The sequence below is a fragment of the Monodon monoceros genome, unplaced genomic scaffold, assembly GCF_005190385.1.
Source record: "Monodon monoceros isolate NGI ecotype Baffin Bay Population unplaced genomic scaffold, NGI_Narwhal_1 Super_Scaffold_13, whole genome shotgun sequence".
In the NCBI taxonomy this organism is placed as follows: Eukaryota; Metazoa; Chordata; class Mammalia; order Artiodactyla; family Monodontidae; genus Monodon; species Monodon monoceros.
The window spans coordinates 67676748-67696156 of record NW_021703769.1 but is presented as its reverse complement, the minus strand read 5'-3'; positions in this window follow the sequence as shown (position 1 = coordinate 67696156).

Genomic DNA, 19409 nt, shown 5'->3' with positions numbered 1-19409 from the left:
GACATATATCCAGAAAAGATGAAAACTCTAATTTGAAAAGATACATGTACCCCAATGTTCACAGCATCACTATTTACAATAGCCAAGACATGGAAGCAACGCAAATGTCTATCAACAGATGAATGGGTGGTGGTATGTGTGTGTGTGTATATATATATATATATATATATATATATATACATATAAAATTGAATATTATTCAGCCATAAAAAAGAATGAAATATTGCCATTTGTAGGAACATGGGTGCATGTAGAGTTTATCATACTAAGTGAAGTAAGTCAGACAGAGAAAGACAAATATTATATGATATCACTTATGTGATAAGTAGAAACTAAAAAAACAGTACAAATGAACTTATTTACAAAACAGAAACAGACTCACAGGCATAGAAAACAAATTTACGGTTACCAAAGTGGAAATGGTGGGAAGGGATAAATTAGGAGTATGGGATTAACAGATACATACCACCAAATATAAAATAGATAAACAACAGGGTATATTGTATAGCACTGGGATCTATAGTCAATATCTTGTAATAACCTATAATGGAAAAGAATCTGAAAAAATACAAATATATAATAATCAGTTTTATATATATATATATAAAACTGAATCACTTTGCATGAAACTAACACAATATTGTAAATCAACTACAGTTCAATTTAAAAAAATCATGAGTGAATATACGTAGGAAAGCTGAGATTCAGAGAGATTAAGCAACGTACCCAAAGTCACAGAGAGTTATTAATGGAATTGATTGGAATCCATGACTGTCCAATTTAAGTAAAGCCATCAATCATGCAGAAATTGCTCATTCATACTGCTAAACTAAACTCACAGACAGCTAACCACTTATTTCACTTCAGCAATAACAGGTCATGTAAGAGTATGTGAGGTCAAGAGTATATACTTTTCTCTAAACAAATGTGAAATATCCAGAGGTTAAGAAAATTTCCTCGTTTTGATTATTTTTTGTGTTAGGCCTTTTTATCTTTTGAGGAAGAATATAAAGATGAAAAAGCATTCCCAGGTTTTTTTTCAGCCTAATTGAAATATTCTCTACATCAAATATGTTCAATGTAGTAGAAACTACAGATGTTATTGCTTTAATTTTATAACCCAATTATTCTTTCATTTCTAGTTGTCTTCAGGATAAATTAACTCTTATCAGCTATTCAAATAGGTAATTATCATAAAGCTAAATACCATACAAGCTCATAATCCATGTTAATTTATAGACTAAACTGGAGTAAAATCATGCTCTGGAGTTACAGGAAAGGAATTCCAGATTTTTATTATTTCTCAACATTTTATCCCAGAACACCCAAAAGAAATTTAACAAGGAGATGATTTCTTTTTGTGAAGAAAAGGATCTAGAATTGTTTGTTTGTTTCACTGTAGCAAAATGAATGCTAAACTTGAGGCAAAAGATAATGAGTTTGGATATAAGATCTATAAGGTCAAGTCATGTGGATTAATCTCCAAAATTTACAAGTAGCTCATGCAGCTCAATAACAAAAAAACAAACAACCCAATCCAAAAATGGGCAGAAGACCTAAATAGACATTTCTCCAAAGAAGATATACAGACTGCCAACAAACACATGAAAGAATGCTCAACATCATTAATCATTAGAGAAATGCAAATCAAAACTACAATGAGATATCATCTCACACCAGTCAGAATGGCCATCATCAAAAAATCTAGAAACAATAAATGCTGGAGAGGGTATGGAGAAAAGGGAACACTCTTGCACTGCTGGTGGGAATGTGAATTGGTTCAGCCACTATGGAGAACAGTATGGAGGTTCCTTAAAAAACTACAAATAGAATTACCATATGACCCAGCAATCCCACTACTGGGCATATACCCTGAGAAAACCAAAATTCAAAAAGAGTCATGCACCAAAATGTTCATTGCAGCTCTATTTACAATAGCCCGGAGATGGAAACAACCTAAGTGTCCATCATCGGATGAATGGATAAAGAAGATGTGGCACATATATACAATGGAATATTACACAGCCATAAAAAGAAACGAAACTGAGCTGTTTGTAATGAGGTGGATAGACCTAGAGTCTGTCATACAGAGTGAAATAAGTCAGAAAGAAAAAGACAAATATCGTATGCTAACACATATATATGGAATTTAAGAAGAAAAAAAATGTCATGAAGAACCTAGGGGTAAGACAGGAATAAAGACACAGACCTACTGGAGAATGGACTTGAGGATATGGGGAGGGGGAAGGGTGAGCTGTAACAGGGCGAGAGAGAGCCATGGACATATACACACTAACAAACGTAAGGTAGATAGCTAGTGGGAAGCAGCCGCATGGCACAGGGATATCGGCTCGGTGCTTTGTGACCGCCTGGAGGGGTGGGATAGGGAGGGTGGGAGGGAGGGAGACGCAAGAGGGAAGAGATATGGGAACATATGTATATGTATAACTGATTCACTTTGTTATAAAGCAGAAACTAACACACCATTGTAAAGCAATTATACCCCAATAAAGATGTAAAAAAAAAAAAAAAAAAAGAACAAAATTGTATTCATCTGCATCCCCTCAGGGCAGGGCCATGGTTAAGGGGATGAAAGTGAGACACTCACATCAGTGCAAAATTTAAGGGCGTCCCCCAAAACTCAGTAATCAAGGCAAATATTATTTTAATGCAACATTTTTTTAAAAAAATCAAAATTAGTGCAAAAAATCCACAATGAACAAATATCAAATCTTTCAGCAAAGATAGGATTAGTACTCAGAGAGGTCATTATTAGTCAGAATAGCCTTATTTATGTTGCAGTTTTTTTTTTTTAAAGCATAATTCCCAGATCTCAGAGGCTAATAAAAAAAATGTTGAGTTATTGTTTCTATTACAAATCTGGTGAAGGTCCACATGGGCTTTTCTGCCCATAGTTACACAGGGACTCATGCCAGGCAGGCAGTCTCTATAATCGCTGCAACAGAAAAACAGAGATCTGGAGGGCCATTATATGAGTCAGCTTAGGTTCGGTAATGCTGCAGTAACAAGTGGCCGTGAAATCTCAATGGCTTCCAGCAACAAAGGTTGAATTCTGGCTCACAACATGTCCTTCATGAATCAGCTCCTGCACATATTTTTCACTCCAGGTCCAAGGCTGAGGAAGCAACACTTATCTAGGACATACCACTCTCATGGCAGAGGGAAGAGATAGAAGGGAAGAATTCTAAGGTGACTATAAAACTCCTGCTCACAATGGCACACCTCACTTCTCAAACTTCATGGCCAAGGAAAGTTATATGGTCTATCAGGTACCAATAGAGCGGAGAAGTATAATCCTCTCCCAGAGGAAGAAATAGAAAATATTGTGAATATAATGCTATGTTCCACAGTCCACCATTCTTTTCATGGATATTCACCTCTCTTCCTTCTACATATAAACACACTCCTTAAAGGAGTCTACCTGAAAGTCCCATTCAATCATGGCATTAGGCACAAAGCGCAAGATCTCTACATCTTGATCCCTAAACTTATGAACTAAAAAGAAAAGTTTTTTGCTCTACGTACTATCATGAGAAAGGGTAGAATAACATCATTAATTACCTATTGCTGCATTATACATCAGAGACAAATAATAATAGTCCCTGTTATACTCTAACTGAATCCCAAATTCAAATGCTTATGAGCATAATAAATTTGTTTTTGTTTTATTCCTATAAGTTTTGAAGTGGTTTGTAATAGAACAATAAATGATCAGATCATAAATTGGTACTTAGAATGGGGTGTTGTCATTAAAAAAAAACCAAAACACTAAGATATGTGATATTGTCTTTTGGACTGAGTTGTAGACAAGAACTCAAAGAGCCTCAAGGAGTCTTAGTGAACTTGACTTTGTTAAAGTCAAGTTAAAGACCTTGTTAAAGACCTTGTTATTAGAGATTGGAGTGAAGAGGATATATATCCTTCTTAATGGTGAAAAGTTTGGAAACACTGTTGCCTGAGGTAATGTGGAAAACAGATTCCCAGGAAGAATGTTGAAGCTGCCAGGTGATTTTGTTTACCTACATATAAAAAATTATAAATGGAAAGAGATAAACTCTTTAGTTTTCAATTTCAATAATAATTTAGAGGTAATATAAGGGAGTCAGAACCTGTAGGTTCAACAAAACTATTTCTCTTTCCCAGTCTCTCAGGGCAGCAAAAAGATCTCAATACAGGAAATGGCCTCAAGGTAAAGATCATCTCAAGCATGAGACGAAGATCTTTTGTTAATACTAAAGAAATATTTATAGGCATGACTTGCAGACTCTCAACTAGACAAAAAGGCTTCTAAACATCTTTAAGGTGTTGTTTCACAGCACTCTGACTCTAACATGAAGTCAGAGAGAGCCTGCCACGAAGAGATCTGTGAGTGTTGTTTTTGTCTAATGGAGTGAAGCCTAGTACTATTTATAGGAAACTCACATAATATTTAAGATAATTAAATTTGTGGAAGCACTGGCAACTTATAAAAGGGATGGAAATAGCATAAAATTATGGGTCTCCAACTTTCTACAGGAAGAAGACTGAGAAGGGTACTCAGCTGCATACCTGATTGATTTCCTATGGAATGGAATGTTCTTAGACTGTATAACCAAGGGCCATGGAAAATGATTACTGGGCAGTAAAACTGGGGCCTAAATCAAGGAACCAACAACATATTCCTGGCTGTATTTCAGAATTGCTTTAGACTAACAACTGCTGTGTGCACCCTATTTCCCCCTTTTTAGTGTCTGTTTTGTCTTTTTATTGCATGTTAGGTGTATTTAGGAGATAATAACTTAGTTTTTTTTTTTTTTTTTTTATATATAACTTAGTTTTTTAATTCAAAGTTCTTCAGGTCAAGAGGAGCCATACTCAAGAGACCAAACCCAAAGAGCCTCATCTATACCAGGACCTGATTTAGATGATAATATCCTGGAATTTGAATAAATGCCATGAAGGGGTGAGACTTGGGTAGTCTTAGAAGAGAATGGGTGTGTTTTTCATGTGAGAGGAATGCATCTGTGGCCAGAGAGAGGACTATGGCAGATGAAAGATAACCACAAATTCTTTGACACCCACCCACATCCATTTCCTCCTCTTTTGAATATAAGCTTGTCTGTGAATTCTTTGATCACCAGAATATAGAAGTGACACTGTACTATATGTAATAAATTTATGGATTCAGCTAAGGAGATTCCCAGGAAGAATGTTGAAACTGCCTGTTGATTTTGTTTAGCTACATATAATAAAGTGAAAATGGAAAGAAATGAGCTTAAAAATGTACTCTTTAGTTTTGATTTCAATAACAATTTGGAGGGAATATAAAGGAGCCAGGACCCACAGGTTCAAAAACAAAACTATTTCTCATTCTGACTCTCAAGACAGCAGAAAGATCTCAATACAAGAAATGGCCTCCAGGTAAAGACCATCTCAAGGATGAAACTGAGATCCTAGGCAGAGCCTAGTTCAGAGCCTAAACTTTAAGAGGACCTGCAGTCTTTGCCTTGGTCTCTTGCAATTATGGTTGAGTTATGCTTTAGAAGGAAAAGATGCCAATATCTTAGTGATTTGTTCCTTACTCCTATTTCAAGTTCACTGTGAGTTGAATGCAATTCTGGCCCACATCTTCTTCATTATAGGTCACAGGATGAATAAAGTGCCTCTATCTGGACCAAAACAATTTCATGGCAGAAGGAAACAATAAAATGGAGTAACCATATATTGGCTCTTGCAGCTTCTCCTTGGACATGTCACATCTCACATCTGCTCACAGCCTGTTGACAAAAAGCAATCACATGGCTCAAACCAAACTGCAAGGAAGCTTGGAAATGTGAAGGAGTTCACAAATATTTGGTAAACGTCTTTGTCATAGAGGGAATATTATCAAATTATAGAAATCCCTCTTGCTCTGAGGGCTACTTAAATGGTCAGTAGTGTTTTGTGTCTCAAGTCAGAAGATTCAACACAAGTCAACACCAAACTTCCTGTCTTTCTGAAGCATGGGATCCCAGTAGGATTTTAATCTAATTCTGAAAAATTTTTAAAAATATGGCCAGAGCTGCACTCTGAAAATTGTAGAGTAGTTCAAACTGCTTAAGCTAGTATCTTCCATGGAAATCTTGCAGAAAAAAATTAATGACTGTGCTGAAATCCCCTAGGAGTGCTTTTTCAGGTTGGAAGTAGGGAGACTAGTTAGGAGGCTGTTACAGTAAACGTAGGCCAAAAATAATGAGCTCTTGGCCAATGTAAGGAAGTTGGAGGTGGAACAGGGGATACATCCAAAGATATTATAGAGATAGAATAAAAGAATTTCAGGAACAAATGGTTGTGGGTGGGAAATCCAAAAAGTCAGAAACTAGGGTGCATCAAATATTTGAAAAATAAAAAATTAAAGTCCCAAAGTAAAATATGGATGAAAATTATTGCCTTTCATTTCATAAACAGGAAATCCAGGAAAAAATTAAAAGTTGAGAAATTTGACTACAGAAGCTTTAAAAATGCCTGCACTCTTCCAATACATGTACACACAAGATCAAAGGAAAACAAAGTACAAAGTGGGGAAAAAATGTTGCAACTCAGATAATAGAGAGTGCATGTTCTAATATGTAAAGATTGCTTACAAATCAATGATAAAATATAAACTCCCAAATCAAAAATGGCCAAAAGGCTTGAAGAGGCAACTCACAAAATAAGAAGTACAAATCACTGATAAATATGTGATGTTCATTTTCATTGGTGATCAAATAAATTCAAAGTTTAAAATGTAACATGAATTTTTCCACCAGATTGTAAATATTGAAATTATTTACAAAATCTAATGGTGGTAATAATTTTGGAGACGAAACATTTCACAATCACTCTTAAAGAAAGTGCAAACTAATATATTTTTTTTGGAGGGAAGTATGACAATATGTAAATAATTTTGAATGAAAATATCTTTTGACCATCAATGTAACTTAAAGACTTTAAGGGGAGAAGATAATTGTGCAAGTATTTTTTAAAAGTATGTTCAAGGATGTTCATTGAGGGAGTGAACCTATTGGAAAACTTAATATCCATTAGTAAAAAGAACTTGTTAAGTAAATTGTGGTATGTTTATCAAAGTAAAATACAGCCCTTGTAGATTTACATTTATTGACCTGGAAAGTTGGCTAAATTATATTGTTTAATAAAACACAAAGCTACAGCATTGTATTGTGTGATCATAAATTATAAAATTATATGTTTACAATCAAACCAGCTTATTCAAATAGGAGAGTTTTCCATAAGGGTGTTAGGGAATCCCACAGCCTCTAAGAACAGAATTGCAACCAGAGTCAGCAACACACATTGTTATAACTCTCTCTCTCAGTCTCTCTACCATCCTTCTCTGTGTCAACAGAAAACAAAAACAAAACAAAAGTGAGAGTTGTGAGTTGAGTTTTATTTGGAGCAAAATGAGGACTAGAGCCCAGGAGACAGTATTTCAGATATCTCTGAGAAACTGCTCCGAAGAGGTAGGGGGGAAGGTCAGTGTATATGTGATTTTGGTGAAGGTGGGTACATGCAATCAAACACACATTTTTGCAGAAGGCTGCTGCCAGTCTCGTAAAGGTTACTACTAGTCACAAGGAGCAGATGTCACCATTAATGATTTTAGTGCTTATATAGACATGAGGAGATGCAAGAATTGGGCTCATAAGATGTTCTCCAGATAATATTTATCTGAAGACCTGTTTTGCCAGTTTTTCCCAGAGGATAGAGAGCCTCATCCCTGACCTCCACCCTGAACTCCTTTCAGGGGGATATTGAAGGTCAGCACTGCAGGAGCTCATGATTTAATACTTGTAGAGGTAGATGGCAAGCAACAATTTTTAGTTGGCATCTACATATAGGTGTTGTTCTTAAGTCACAGTCTACCCTCCCCTTTCAGTTTCCACTTCATATGGCAGAAACAGGTCACCAATATCATATCCTAGATGTGCATTTCTTTTTTTAAAATAATTAATTAATTTATTTATTTATGGCTGTGTTGGGTCTTCGTTGCTGCGCGTGGGCTTTCTCTAGTTGCGGCAAGCGGGGTCTACTCTTCGTTGCAGTGAGCGGGCTTCTCATTGAGGTGGCTTCTCTTGTTGCAGAGCACGGGCTCTAGGCGCGCGGGCTTCAGTAGTTGTGGCACATAGGCTCAGTAGTTGTGGCTCACAGGCCCTAGAGCACAGGCTCAGTAGTTGTGGCTCATGGGCTTAGTTGCTCTGCGGCATGTGGGATCTTCCTGGACCAGGGCTCGAACCCGTGTCCCCTGAATTGGCAGGCAGGTTCTTAACCACTGTGCCACCAGGGAAGCCCTAAATGTGCATTTCTTTAATTCAACCAAGCAGTCAAACTAGACTGGGACAGTCTGGCCTCAACTCCAAGTCCTCAGGGATCTACTCTGATTGACTCAACCCAGGAAACACTGGTTTAAGCAACTGTTAACTGGATAACAATGTCATATTTCATAAAACTGTTCTCCCTGTGGTAACCAAGAGTGAGGCTGAGGTGGTGTTGCCTCTTTCACCCTACCTGGGTTATAGTCTAATAAGTGGGTTTTGGAGGTAAAATAAAAACCGTCCATCTTTCCTGGGCTTCTCCCTAACATCCCCCAATCCAGCACAATCAGTACTACTACCACTTTTCTAATGTTCACATTGTATTTATAATATAGTAAAGAATCTATTACCTACCATTCAGCAAGGTATATTTGATCTTAATTTGCTTCAGAAAAGATTTTCCTATAAGAAACTCACTACTGGGCCAACTAACTGTGGACAAGTGTTGAGTTTTTCTAACTGAATACAAAATAACTGTTCCTCTGGTAATCATGGTTGGAGGAGCTGCCTCCAAAATTGAAAACAACTCCAAAACATCAAGGAAGAGAGAATTGTTTAGACACAATTTTGAATCTACTTCAGAGAGAAAGAGAGATTGGGATGAGAAAGGATGGCCATCTAATATTAACCTTAGTTTTATCTTGGGGTAATTTTATCCAATCAACTTTGTACTATTCTGCATTGCTTTAATGTTTCAATAATTACGTGTCAATTTTAAAATCAGAAAAATAATTTCATAATGATAAAAATGATAAAAATTTCCAGAGGATTGGGATTGGGCTAAGAGAACTAAAAGGAAATACCTGGGGTGGGGGTGGGGGGCTGGGAAGGAGGAAAGAGTCAATTAAGAAAGCTAAGAAAAGATTTTCAATAAAGAAGTAGTCAGTTTCAAATGCTATAGAGAGGTCAACTGAAAAAAAGGATAAATAGTTTCCCATTACATTTAGCAATTAGGAATTCTTTGGTCACCTTGGAAAGTCTTAGTCCAATGACTGGGGAAGGGGTCAAAATATGGCAGCTGAGGAGTTATTGAGAAGACAGGAAGGCTTGATAACAAATTTGAGCAGTGGATGACTGTTAAGTAGTATACATAGTTAGGCGCTGCCTCTGGGTGAAAGGTATGAAGAAGATAATAGACCCTAGATGGTCCTTGACCAATGGAATGAGCACTTGGAGTTTGGGTCTATAAGTCAGACCTCAATTTGTAGAAAAGATATAAATTTGGGGAATTAAGATGATATTTCTGAGGGGAGTAAATTTCAGTTTAAGTGCAGCCGAACAGAGTCCACGAGTAATTTTCTCCTTCAAGTAACATACTTAGAAAAAGTCAGAGTCCCAAGGAAGCCAATGTCTGCCCCTCTCCACAGAGTTCCAGACTTACACGGAACAAATACATTGGATGTCTACAGGTATTTCGCAATGAACATATCAAAATGAACTCATTATCTTAAGAAAGTACTCACCTTCTTGCATTCTGATATTGGATTAATAGCCTCACCATCCACTTAATTTTCAAAGTTAGAAATTTCATGGTAATCTTCAATTTCTTCCACACCTAGATGGCCACCAAATGTCCTTGATTTCAATTACTAAATTGCTATCAAATTTTGTCTTATTTTCTGCCCTCTGCCATCTCTGGATATTAGTTCTGGGTCTCATCCTTTCTTATGTGACCAATAAAATGTTTTCACAGTTGGTCTGCAACGTCGACCTTTTCATTTAATTCTCTGTGTGTGTACCCAGAGTCATTCTTACAAAAACTTAAGATCACTTAAGATCTGTTAATTTCTATTCATCACCATTTGAACTACTTTACAAACATTATCACCACTCTTTCTTACACACCTTACACTCTAACTCCATGCAACTACCTTAGTAAGGCTGTGGCTGGGTCCTAGGATATAAAAGTCTATCTTCTTGGAATTCTTTCACCTTCTCTTTACCTGGAAAACTACTTATCATTAAATGGAGAGTAAGAATGTCATTTATTCTGTGAAGCTTTGAGCTTCTCAGGGGAAAACATGGTGTCTTTTTTTATTTTTGCATCACTCATGACTTGCATAGTACCTGGAAACCAGTAAGAGATAAAAAATTGAATGTTTTTGCTCCACTCTGAGCCCTTGAAGCACAGTCAAAACAGCAACCACTGAATAAGCTTCAGCCAGCTCATTTAAAAAGTCACGAACAGGAGACAATGTTTCTCTTAACTCCTAACCCCTTTCCTTTTAAAACCATTTGATCATTAAGTTAGGTATCACTTAAATAAGAGGGTATTTTCCAGGCACTCCACCAGGGGCGGAACACAACGACAAACAATATACATTTCTTGCTCTAGAGGAACTTAGAATCTAGTGTGATTCTCAACTGTTTGCGCTTACTCTCATTTCTTTGCCTCTGAACTCCTTGCTAAATATAGCAACTTACTAACAAATGCCTCACCTTATATTTTGGACATTAATCTACAGGATGGCATTTGGCTTCTCGACCTCCTCTGGTTTGGGAATATTCTATAATCTCTAAGAACTTTCTATTTTAATCCTGGGACGTTATGGGAACACAAATGCAGCTCTAACCCTTGACTGGTGTTGAGGAGGGAGAAAAATGGTTTCTCCCTAACCATCTTAGGTTCTCTGGCTGGGACCATATAAATTAGACTGGCAAAAGGCAGATCAACAAGAGAAAAAGAAAAGAGGTTTACTAGCATGTTCATTGTTGGGAGCACCCAGTGATGAATAACACAAAAGGGTGGCTGGAATTTGGGCTTATATACTGTTTTAAGCTAAACAAGGAAAAGGGGTTTGGGGCTTCTGAGAGGAAGAGGAAAGAGATGAGAAGGTGATCAGGGAAAGCATGGTAAACAAGGCTTGTTTGGTAAGGTTTGTCATGCAGATTTAAGTTGGTGCCTTCTCCAGGGATGAGTTGTTAAGAATCCTCCTCTTCCTGGTAGGAGAATAGGAGCCATGGAGCCAGCTCTACAAATGGAAATTTCCTTTGCAAAAGGAAAACTTGTGATCTGTTTTTAGAGCTTTTCTTATATCTGCTGGCTCTCCCATGGCCTTTCGCTCAAAATAATCCATATGCCAAAGAGGCATATTTTGAGGTGGCTTATTCTGGTACCCTTTACTGGTATCCCAGTTTTACCAAACCTGACCCCTTTGAAAAGATTTTGAAAAAATGAAAAGAATGTTTCAGTTCCAATCTCTCCTACGAGTTTACTTATTACTCTTGACCCAAGGTACTATTTGTATAGTTTTCTCCACTTGTGTTGGGGCCAATAAGAATGCAATACTGGGGGTCTTACATCCAGACAATACATTTTCAAGCTGTCCTTTCAGGCTTGCAAGTGAGAGATAGAAGACTGAAAAGAGGGATGAGCAGCCAGAGTGAGCTGTCATTTTCAAGAAGGTCACTGAGTTTGTTCAGGCTGCCAAGTTCCTGGGATTGTTCCCAAACTCCCGCAGTGCTGCTTCAATTTGGCTAGAGACTCCACGCCATAGACTAGGATCTCTGGCTCATACGATGGAACCAAGCCAGATTCCTCTGGGGTTTCAGATGCTCTATGGGTGTTAATTGGGCAACTCAAGAAGTCGCATTCTTGATTTCAGCCTCCTCATTGATATTTTATGGTCAGAAATAAAAGCTGGAAATAGTTTATTATTCTTTGAATACATTATTCAATCTGTGTGAGTTCACTTGAGGCACCTTTATTTTTATTTTTTTAAAACATCTTTATTGGAGTATAATTGCTTTACAATGGTGTGTTAGTTTCTGCTGTAAAACAAAGTGAATCAGCTATATGTATACATATATCCCCATATCTCCTCCCTCTTGCATCTCCCTCCCACCATCCCTATCCCACCACTCTAGGTGGACACAAGGCACCGAGCTGATCTCTCTGTGCTATGCGGCTGCTTCCCACTAGCTATCTATTTTACATTTGGTAGTGTATATATGTCCACGCCACTCTCTCACTTCGTCCCAGCTTACCCTTCCCCCTCCCGGTGCCCTCAAGTCCATTCTTGACGTCTGCATCTTTATTCCTGCCCTGCTCATAGGTTCTTCAGAACCATTTTGTTTTTTTTTTTAGATTACATATATATGTGCTAGCATATGGTATTTGTTTTTCCCTTTCTGACTTACTTCACTCTGATGGACTCTCTAGGTCCATCCACCTCACTACAAGTAACTCAATTTCCTTTCTTTTAATGGCTGAGTAATATTCCATTGTATACATGTGCCACACCTTCTTTATCCATTCATCTGTTGATGGACACTTAGGTTGTTCCCATGTCCTGGCTATTGTAAATAAAGCTGCAACGAACATTGTGGTATATGACTCTTTTTGAATTGTGGTTTACTTAAGGTAGATGCCCAGTAATGGGATTGCTGGGTCATATGGTAGTTCTATTTTTAGTTTTTAAGGAACCTCCATACTGTTCTCCATAGTGGCTGTATCAATTTACATTCCCACCCAAAGTGCAAGAGTGTTCCCTTTTCTCCACACCCTCTCCAGCATTTATTGTTTCTAGATTTCTTGAGGATGGCCATTCTGACCAGTGTGAGATGATATCTCATTGTAATTTTGATTTGCATTTCTCTAATGATGAATGATGTTGAGCATTCTTTCATGTGTTTGTTGGCAATCTGTATATCTTCTTTGGACAGATGTCTATTTAGGTCTTCTGCCCACTGTTGGATGGGGTTGTTTGTTTTTTTGATATTGAGCTGCATGAGCTGCTTGTAAATTTTGGAGATTAATCTTTTGTCAGTTGCTTCATTTGCAAATATGTTCTCCCATTCTGAGGGTTGTCTTTTCGTCTTGTTTATGGTTTCCTTTGCTGTGCAAAAGCTTTTAAGTTTCATTAGGTCCCATTTGTTTATTTTTGTTTTTATTTCCATTTCTGTAAGAGGTGGGTCAAAAAGGATCTTGCTGTGATTTATGCCATAGAGTGTTCTGCCTATGTTTTCCTCTAAGAGTTTTATAGTGTCTGCCCTTACATTTAGGTCTTTAATCCATTTTGAGTTTATTTTTGTGTATGGTGTTAGGCGGTGTTCTAAATTCATTCTTTTACATGTGGCTGTCCAGTTTTCCCAGCACCACTTATTGAAGAGGCTGTCTTTTCTCCATTGTATATTCTTGTCTCCTTTATCAAAGATAAGGTGACCATATGTGCATGGGTTTACCTCTGGGCTTTCTATCCTGTTCCACTGATCTATATTTCTGTTTTTGTGCCAGTACCATACGTCTTGATTACTGTAGCTTTGTAGTATAGTGTGAAGTCAGGAAGCCTGATTCCTCCAGCTCCGTTTTTCTTTCTCAAGATTGCTTTGGCTATTCGGGGTCTTTTGTGTTTCCATACAAATTGTGAAATTTTTTATTCTAGGTCTGAGAAAACTGTCACTGGTAGTTTGATAGGGATTGCATTGAATCTGTTGATTGCTTTGGGTAGTACAGTCATTTTCACAATGTTGATTCTTCCAATCCAAGAACATGGTATATCTCTCCATCTGTTTGTATCATCTTTAATTTCTTTCATCAGCATCTTAAATTTTTCTGCATACAGGTCTTTTGTCTCCTTAGGTAGGTTTATTCCTAGGTATTTTATTCTTTTTATTGCAATGGTAAATGGGAGTGTTTCCTTAATTTCTCTTTCTGATCTTTCCTTGTTCATGTATAGGATGCAAGAGATTTCTGTGCATTAATTTTGTATCCTGCTACTTTACCAAATTCATTGATTAGCTCTAGTAGTCTCCTGGTAGCATCTTTAGGATTCTCTATGTATGGTATCATGTCATCTGCAAAGAGTGACAGTTTTACTTCTGTTCTGATTTGGATTCCTTTTATTTCTTTTTCTTCTCTGATTACTGTGGCTAAAACTTCCAGAACTATGTTGAATAAGAGTGGTGAGAGGGGGCAACCTTGTCTTGATCTTAGTGAAAATGGTTTGTTTTTCACCATTGAGAAGGATGTTGGCTGTGGTTTTGTCATATATGGCCTTTATTATATTGACGTAAGTTTCCTCTCTGCCTACTTTCTGGAGGGTTTTTATCCTAAATGGGTGTTGAATTTTGTTGAAAGCTTTCTCTGCATCTATTGAGATGATCATATGGTTTTTCTTCTTCAGTCTGTTGATGTGGTGCATCACACTTTTTGATTTGCAGATACTGAAAAATCCTTGCATCCCTGCGATAAATTCCACTTGATCACAGTGTATGATCCTTTTAATGTATTGTCAGATTCAGTTTGCTAGTATTTTGTTGAGGATTTTTGCGTCTATGTTCAAAAATCTGTACTCCAAAAACTGTAAGATGCTGATGAAAGAAATCAAAGATAACACAAACTGATGGAAAGATATACCACGGTCTTGGAATGCAAGAATCAATATTGTCAAAATGACTATACTACCCAAGGAAATCTACAGATTCAGTGAAATCCCTATCAAATTACCAATGGCATTTTTCACAGAACTAGGACAAAAATTTTTTAAATTTGTATGGAGACACAAAAGACCCCGAATAGCCAAAGCAATCTTAAGAAAGAAAAACGGAGCTGGAGGAATCAGGCTCCCTGACTTCAGACAATACTACAAAGCTATAGTCATCAAAACTGTATAGTACTGGCACAAAAACAGAAATATAGATCAATGGAAGAGGATAGAAAGCCCAGAAATAAACTCACAAACCTATGGTCAACTAATCTATGAAAAAGGGGGCAAGAATATACAATGGAGAAAAGACAGTTCTCTTCAATAAGTGGTGCTGGGAAATCAGAACAGCCACCTGTAAAAAGAAAAGTGAAATTAGCATGCTCTCTAACACCATACCCCAAAATGGATTAAAGACCTAAATGTAAGACTGGATACTGTAAAACTCTTAGGGAAAATATAGGTAGAACACTCTTTGACATAAATCTCCGCAATATCTTTTTTGAGCCATCTCCTAGAGTAATGAAAATAAAAACAAAAATAAACAAATGGAACCTAATTAAACTCAAACCTAAAAAAGCTTTTGCACAGCAAAGGAAACCAAACTAAAATACAACACACAGAATGGGAGAAAATATTTGCAAATGATGCTACTGACAAGGGATTAACATCCAAAATTTACAAACATCTTATTTACAAGCAGCTCAATATATATATATATATATATAAAACCAATCAAAAAATGGGCAGAAGACTTAAATAGACATTTCTCTAAAGAAAACATACAGATGTCTTAGAGGCACATGAAAAGATGCTCAACATCGTTAAGTATTAGAGAAATGCAAATCAAAACTACAATGGGATATCACCTCACATAAGTCAGGTGATATTACCTTATCACCTCATAAGTCAGAGTGGCCGTTATTAAAAAGTCTACAAATAACAAATGCTGGAGAGGGTGTGGAGAAAAGGGAACCCTCCTACACTGTTGGTGGGAATGTAAATTGGTACAGCCACTATGGAGAACAGTATGAAGGTTCCTTAAAAAACTAAATACAGAGCTACCACATGATCCAGAAATCCCACTCCTGGGCATATAGCTGGAGAAAACCATTGTTCAAAAGAATACACGCATCCCATTGTTCATTGCAGTGCTGTTTACAATACTGCAGCCATAGAAGCAACATAAATATCCACTGACAGATGAATGGATAAAGAAGATGTGGTACATATATGCAATGGAATATTACTCAGCCATTAAAAATAATGAAATTATGCCATTTGCAACAACATGGATGGACCTGGAGATGATCACACTAAGTGAAGTAAGTCAGACAGAGAAAGACAAATATCATATGATATTGCTTATATGCGGAATCTAAAAACAATGATAAAAATGAATTTATTTACGAAACAGAAACAGACTTACAGACTTAGAGAATGGACTTATGGTTACAGCAGGGAAGTGCTGAGGGAAGGGAAAAATTGGGAGGTTGGAATTGACATATACACCCTGCTATATTTAAAACAGGTAACCAACAGAGACCTACTGTATAGCACAGGGAACTCTGCTCATTATTCTGTAATAACGTAAGTGGGAAAAGAATTTGAAAAAGAAACATGTATGTATATAACTGAATCACTTTACTGAAACTAACACCTAAAACTAACACAACATTGTTAATCAACTATACTCCAATATAAAATAATTTTTTTAAAAGAAGACCTTTAAAGCCTAGATAAGATAGAAAGAAATTTACAGATCAATGTAGAATAGATCTAGAAATATATAATCCAGGGTTCCCTGATCTGTATCAATTGGTTCATGTGTCATTAGGAACTTCATATGCAAAAATTTACACAGGAAGGAAATAATGACGATGACCTACAAAACCCAGATTTGTTTGATTCTTTATTTTGTGTATGAACATTTCATTTTCCAGCACTGTTTATTGAAAAGACTAGTCATTCTCTATTGAATTGTCTTTGGCCTTTGTTAAAAAAAATCAGTTGATTAGAAAACTATTTTCCATAGATAACTAATAAGAACCTGCTGTATAGCACAGGGAACTCTACTTCACTTTGCTGTACAGTAGAAACTAACATAACATTGTAAAATAAATATACCCCAATAAAAAAAAAAAAAACTACTTCCCAAAACCATAGTACTTATCATGTAGTATTGTAGTTGTTAGTTTACATCTCTGATCCTGCCTTGAATTCAGGACAGGGAAAACTGCCTAGATCACTACTATAACTCTCACAGCATCTTGAAGTAGATGTTTAATAAACATGAATGCTAAAAAAGGGGCAGCCAAAAGAGCCAAAGCCTTGAATGCTCAAAGTCCTTCTTTACTTTTTAAATTTCTTTTCTCTCTCTCTCTCTCTCTCTCTTTCTCTCTCTCACTGAATTTCACAGCCTGGAAGGCATCCAGGCATCTATAATTCCTCCTTCTTCTTTGCCCCAATTCTCCATCACCATCCTTGCTGACACTGCCTCCAAATGCTTCTTGCGTCCATCACTTTCTTCCCATCTTTGGTATCTCTGCCCTAAATCACTATATGAGAGCTTCATAATGCCACCTTCCTCTTTAGCTGCCAGTGTGATCATAGCCAAAACAGAAAATAAATTATATCATGTTCTCGCTTGATATTCTATGATGGCTCTTTATCACCAACAGGGCAAAGTCCAAGGACAGGTATGGTCCATTAGTGGACACTGTCAGGGCTCAGCCCAGATCTCCTTGAATCCCTTCTGCTCTTTCTAAGTACCTATCCCTCACACCAGCTTCTACATGCTTTGCTTCTAAGGGCCACACCGTAGAATCTCTCTGGAGGACTGTCCTGCATGAATGGAGCCTTTGTGCCCACTGGTTCAGAGAGTCAGAAGTGTTAGGGCAGCCTATCTACTGACTGAAACAAGAGTAGGGAAACCCAGCTCTCTTGCCTCAAGTAAATACAAACTTTGAGATGTAACTTACACTGCAGAGCTCCTCTGCAGGATCAAGTTAAGGCTAGGACTTTGCCTGATATCACATTCCTACTTGGTATACTACTTATCTATTGTGCGTAACAAATCCGCCTCCTCCCCCCAAATTAATGGCTTAAAACAACAAATATTTATTATCTCATACAGTATCTGAGGGTCAGGAATCTGGGGGCAGCTTACCTGGCTGCAGTCATGTAGTCAGCTGGTGCTCAATTGTCCGATGAAGGTGGAGAATGTGCTTCCAAGATCACTCACATGGCTGTTGGCAGGAGGCCTCAGTTCCCTGCCAGATGGGTCTCTCTGTAGGGTTGCTTACATGACATGGCAGTTATCTTCTCCCAAAGCAAATGATCCAACAGAAGGAGGGAGCTGGTAAGTAAACAAGAGAGCACCCAAAACAGAACCTAATCTCAGAAGGATCATGCCATCACTTCTGCTAGAAGTTATTGGTCACACAAATCAGTCTTGATACAATGTAGGAGGGGACTGCAAAAAAAGGGTACCAGGTAGTGGGGATCACTGGGGACCATCTTGGATACGGGCTACCACAGGTGGCTTCTTCTCCTTCTCTATCCTGCTCCTCCCATTCTCTTATCAGATTTTCCTAGCATTCCTTCTTAATGAATCACTTCCACCTAAATCCTGGTCTCAGGTACTGCTTCTGTGGAGCCCAGCCTAAGACATCCTGCAAAGTCATCCATGATATCGTCCTTGTCTCATTCTCCAACTTCACCTCTTGCCAACAAATGCTGTGTCCTAAATGCAGCAGCAACATTAGAATGATGCTTGAAATTATCTGTACATGGCATGTGATCTTTCTATGCCCTTCCTCAGAGTCTTAGTCATCTTTTAATCGCTCTCACTTGCTACCATTAGATATTTGTTGAATGAATGAATGAATGAGTGCGTATATCTCAAAGTACTCTCTGTCCTTCATTGGCTATTGCAGGATAGGTAGAGGAAAGGACATGAGGCTTTGTTCTGTCACTTTGGGCAAGTTGGAGAATTTCACCATGCCCTCCAAACTCTGGGAAAGGAAAATAAGAAAATCTATTCATTCATTTATTCATTCAACAAATATTTATTAAAAGTTTATTGTGGGGGCTTCCCTGGTGGCGCAGTGGTTGAGAGTCCGCCTGCCGATGCAGGGGACGTGGGTTCGTGCCCCGGTCCGGGAAGATCCCACATGCCGCGGAGCGGCTGGGCCGGTGAGCCATGGCCGCTGAGCCTGCGCGTCCGGAGCCTGTTGCTCTGCAACGGGAGAGGCCACAACAGTGAGAGGCCCGCGTACCGCAAAAAAAAAAAAAAAAAAAAAAGTTTATTGTGTGCCTGTACTTTCCTGAGCACTGGAGAGGTAACAGTGAAACAAAGAGACTAAAAGTTACCTTCAGAGGTTTACATTCTAGAGGAGGAAATAGTAACAGCTAAAAAGAATTGGGGGTTACCATGTCCCAGGCACTGTCATATGGATATAGATACAGATAGATAGATGATAGATAGGTAGATATCTGTATCTATATATCTCACTTCATTTAATTCTTACACAACACTTAAAGAATCTAACTTTCTTGAATTCTGACACATTAGGTAATTCTCATTATTATTTTCATTTTGCATATAAGAAGAATAATACACAGAGAGTAA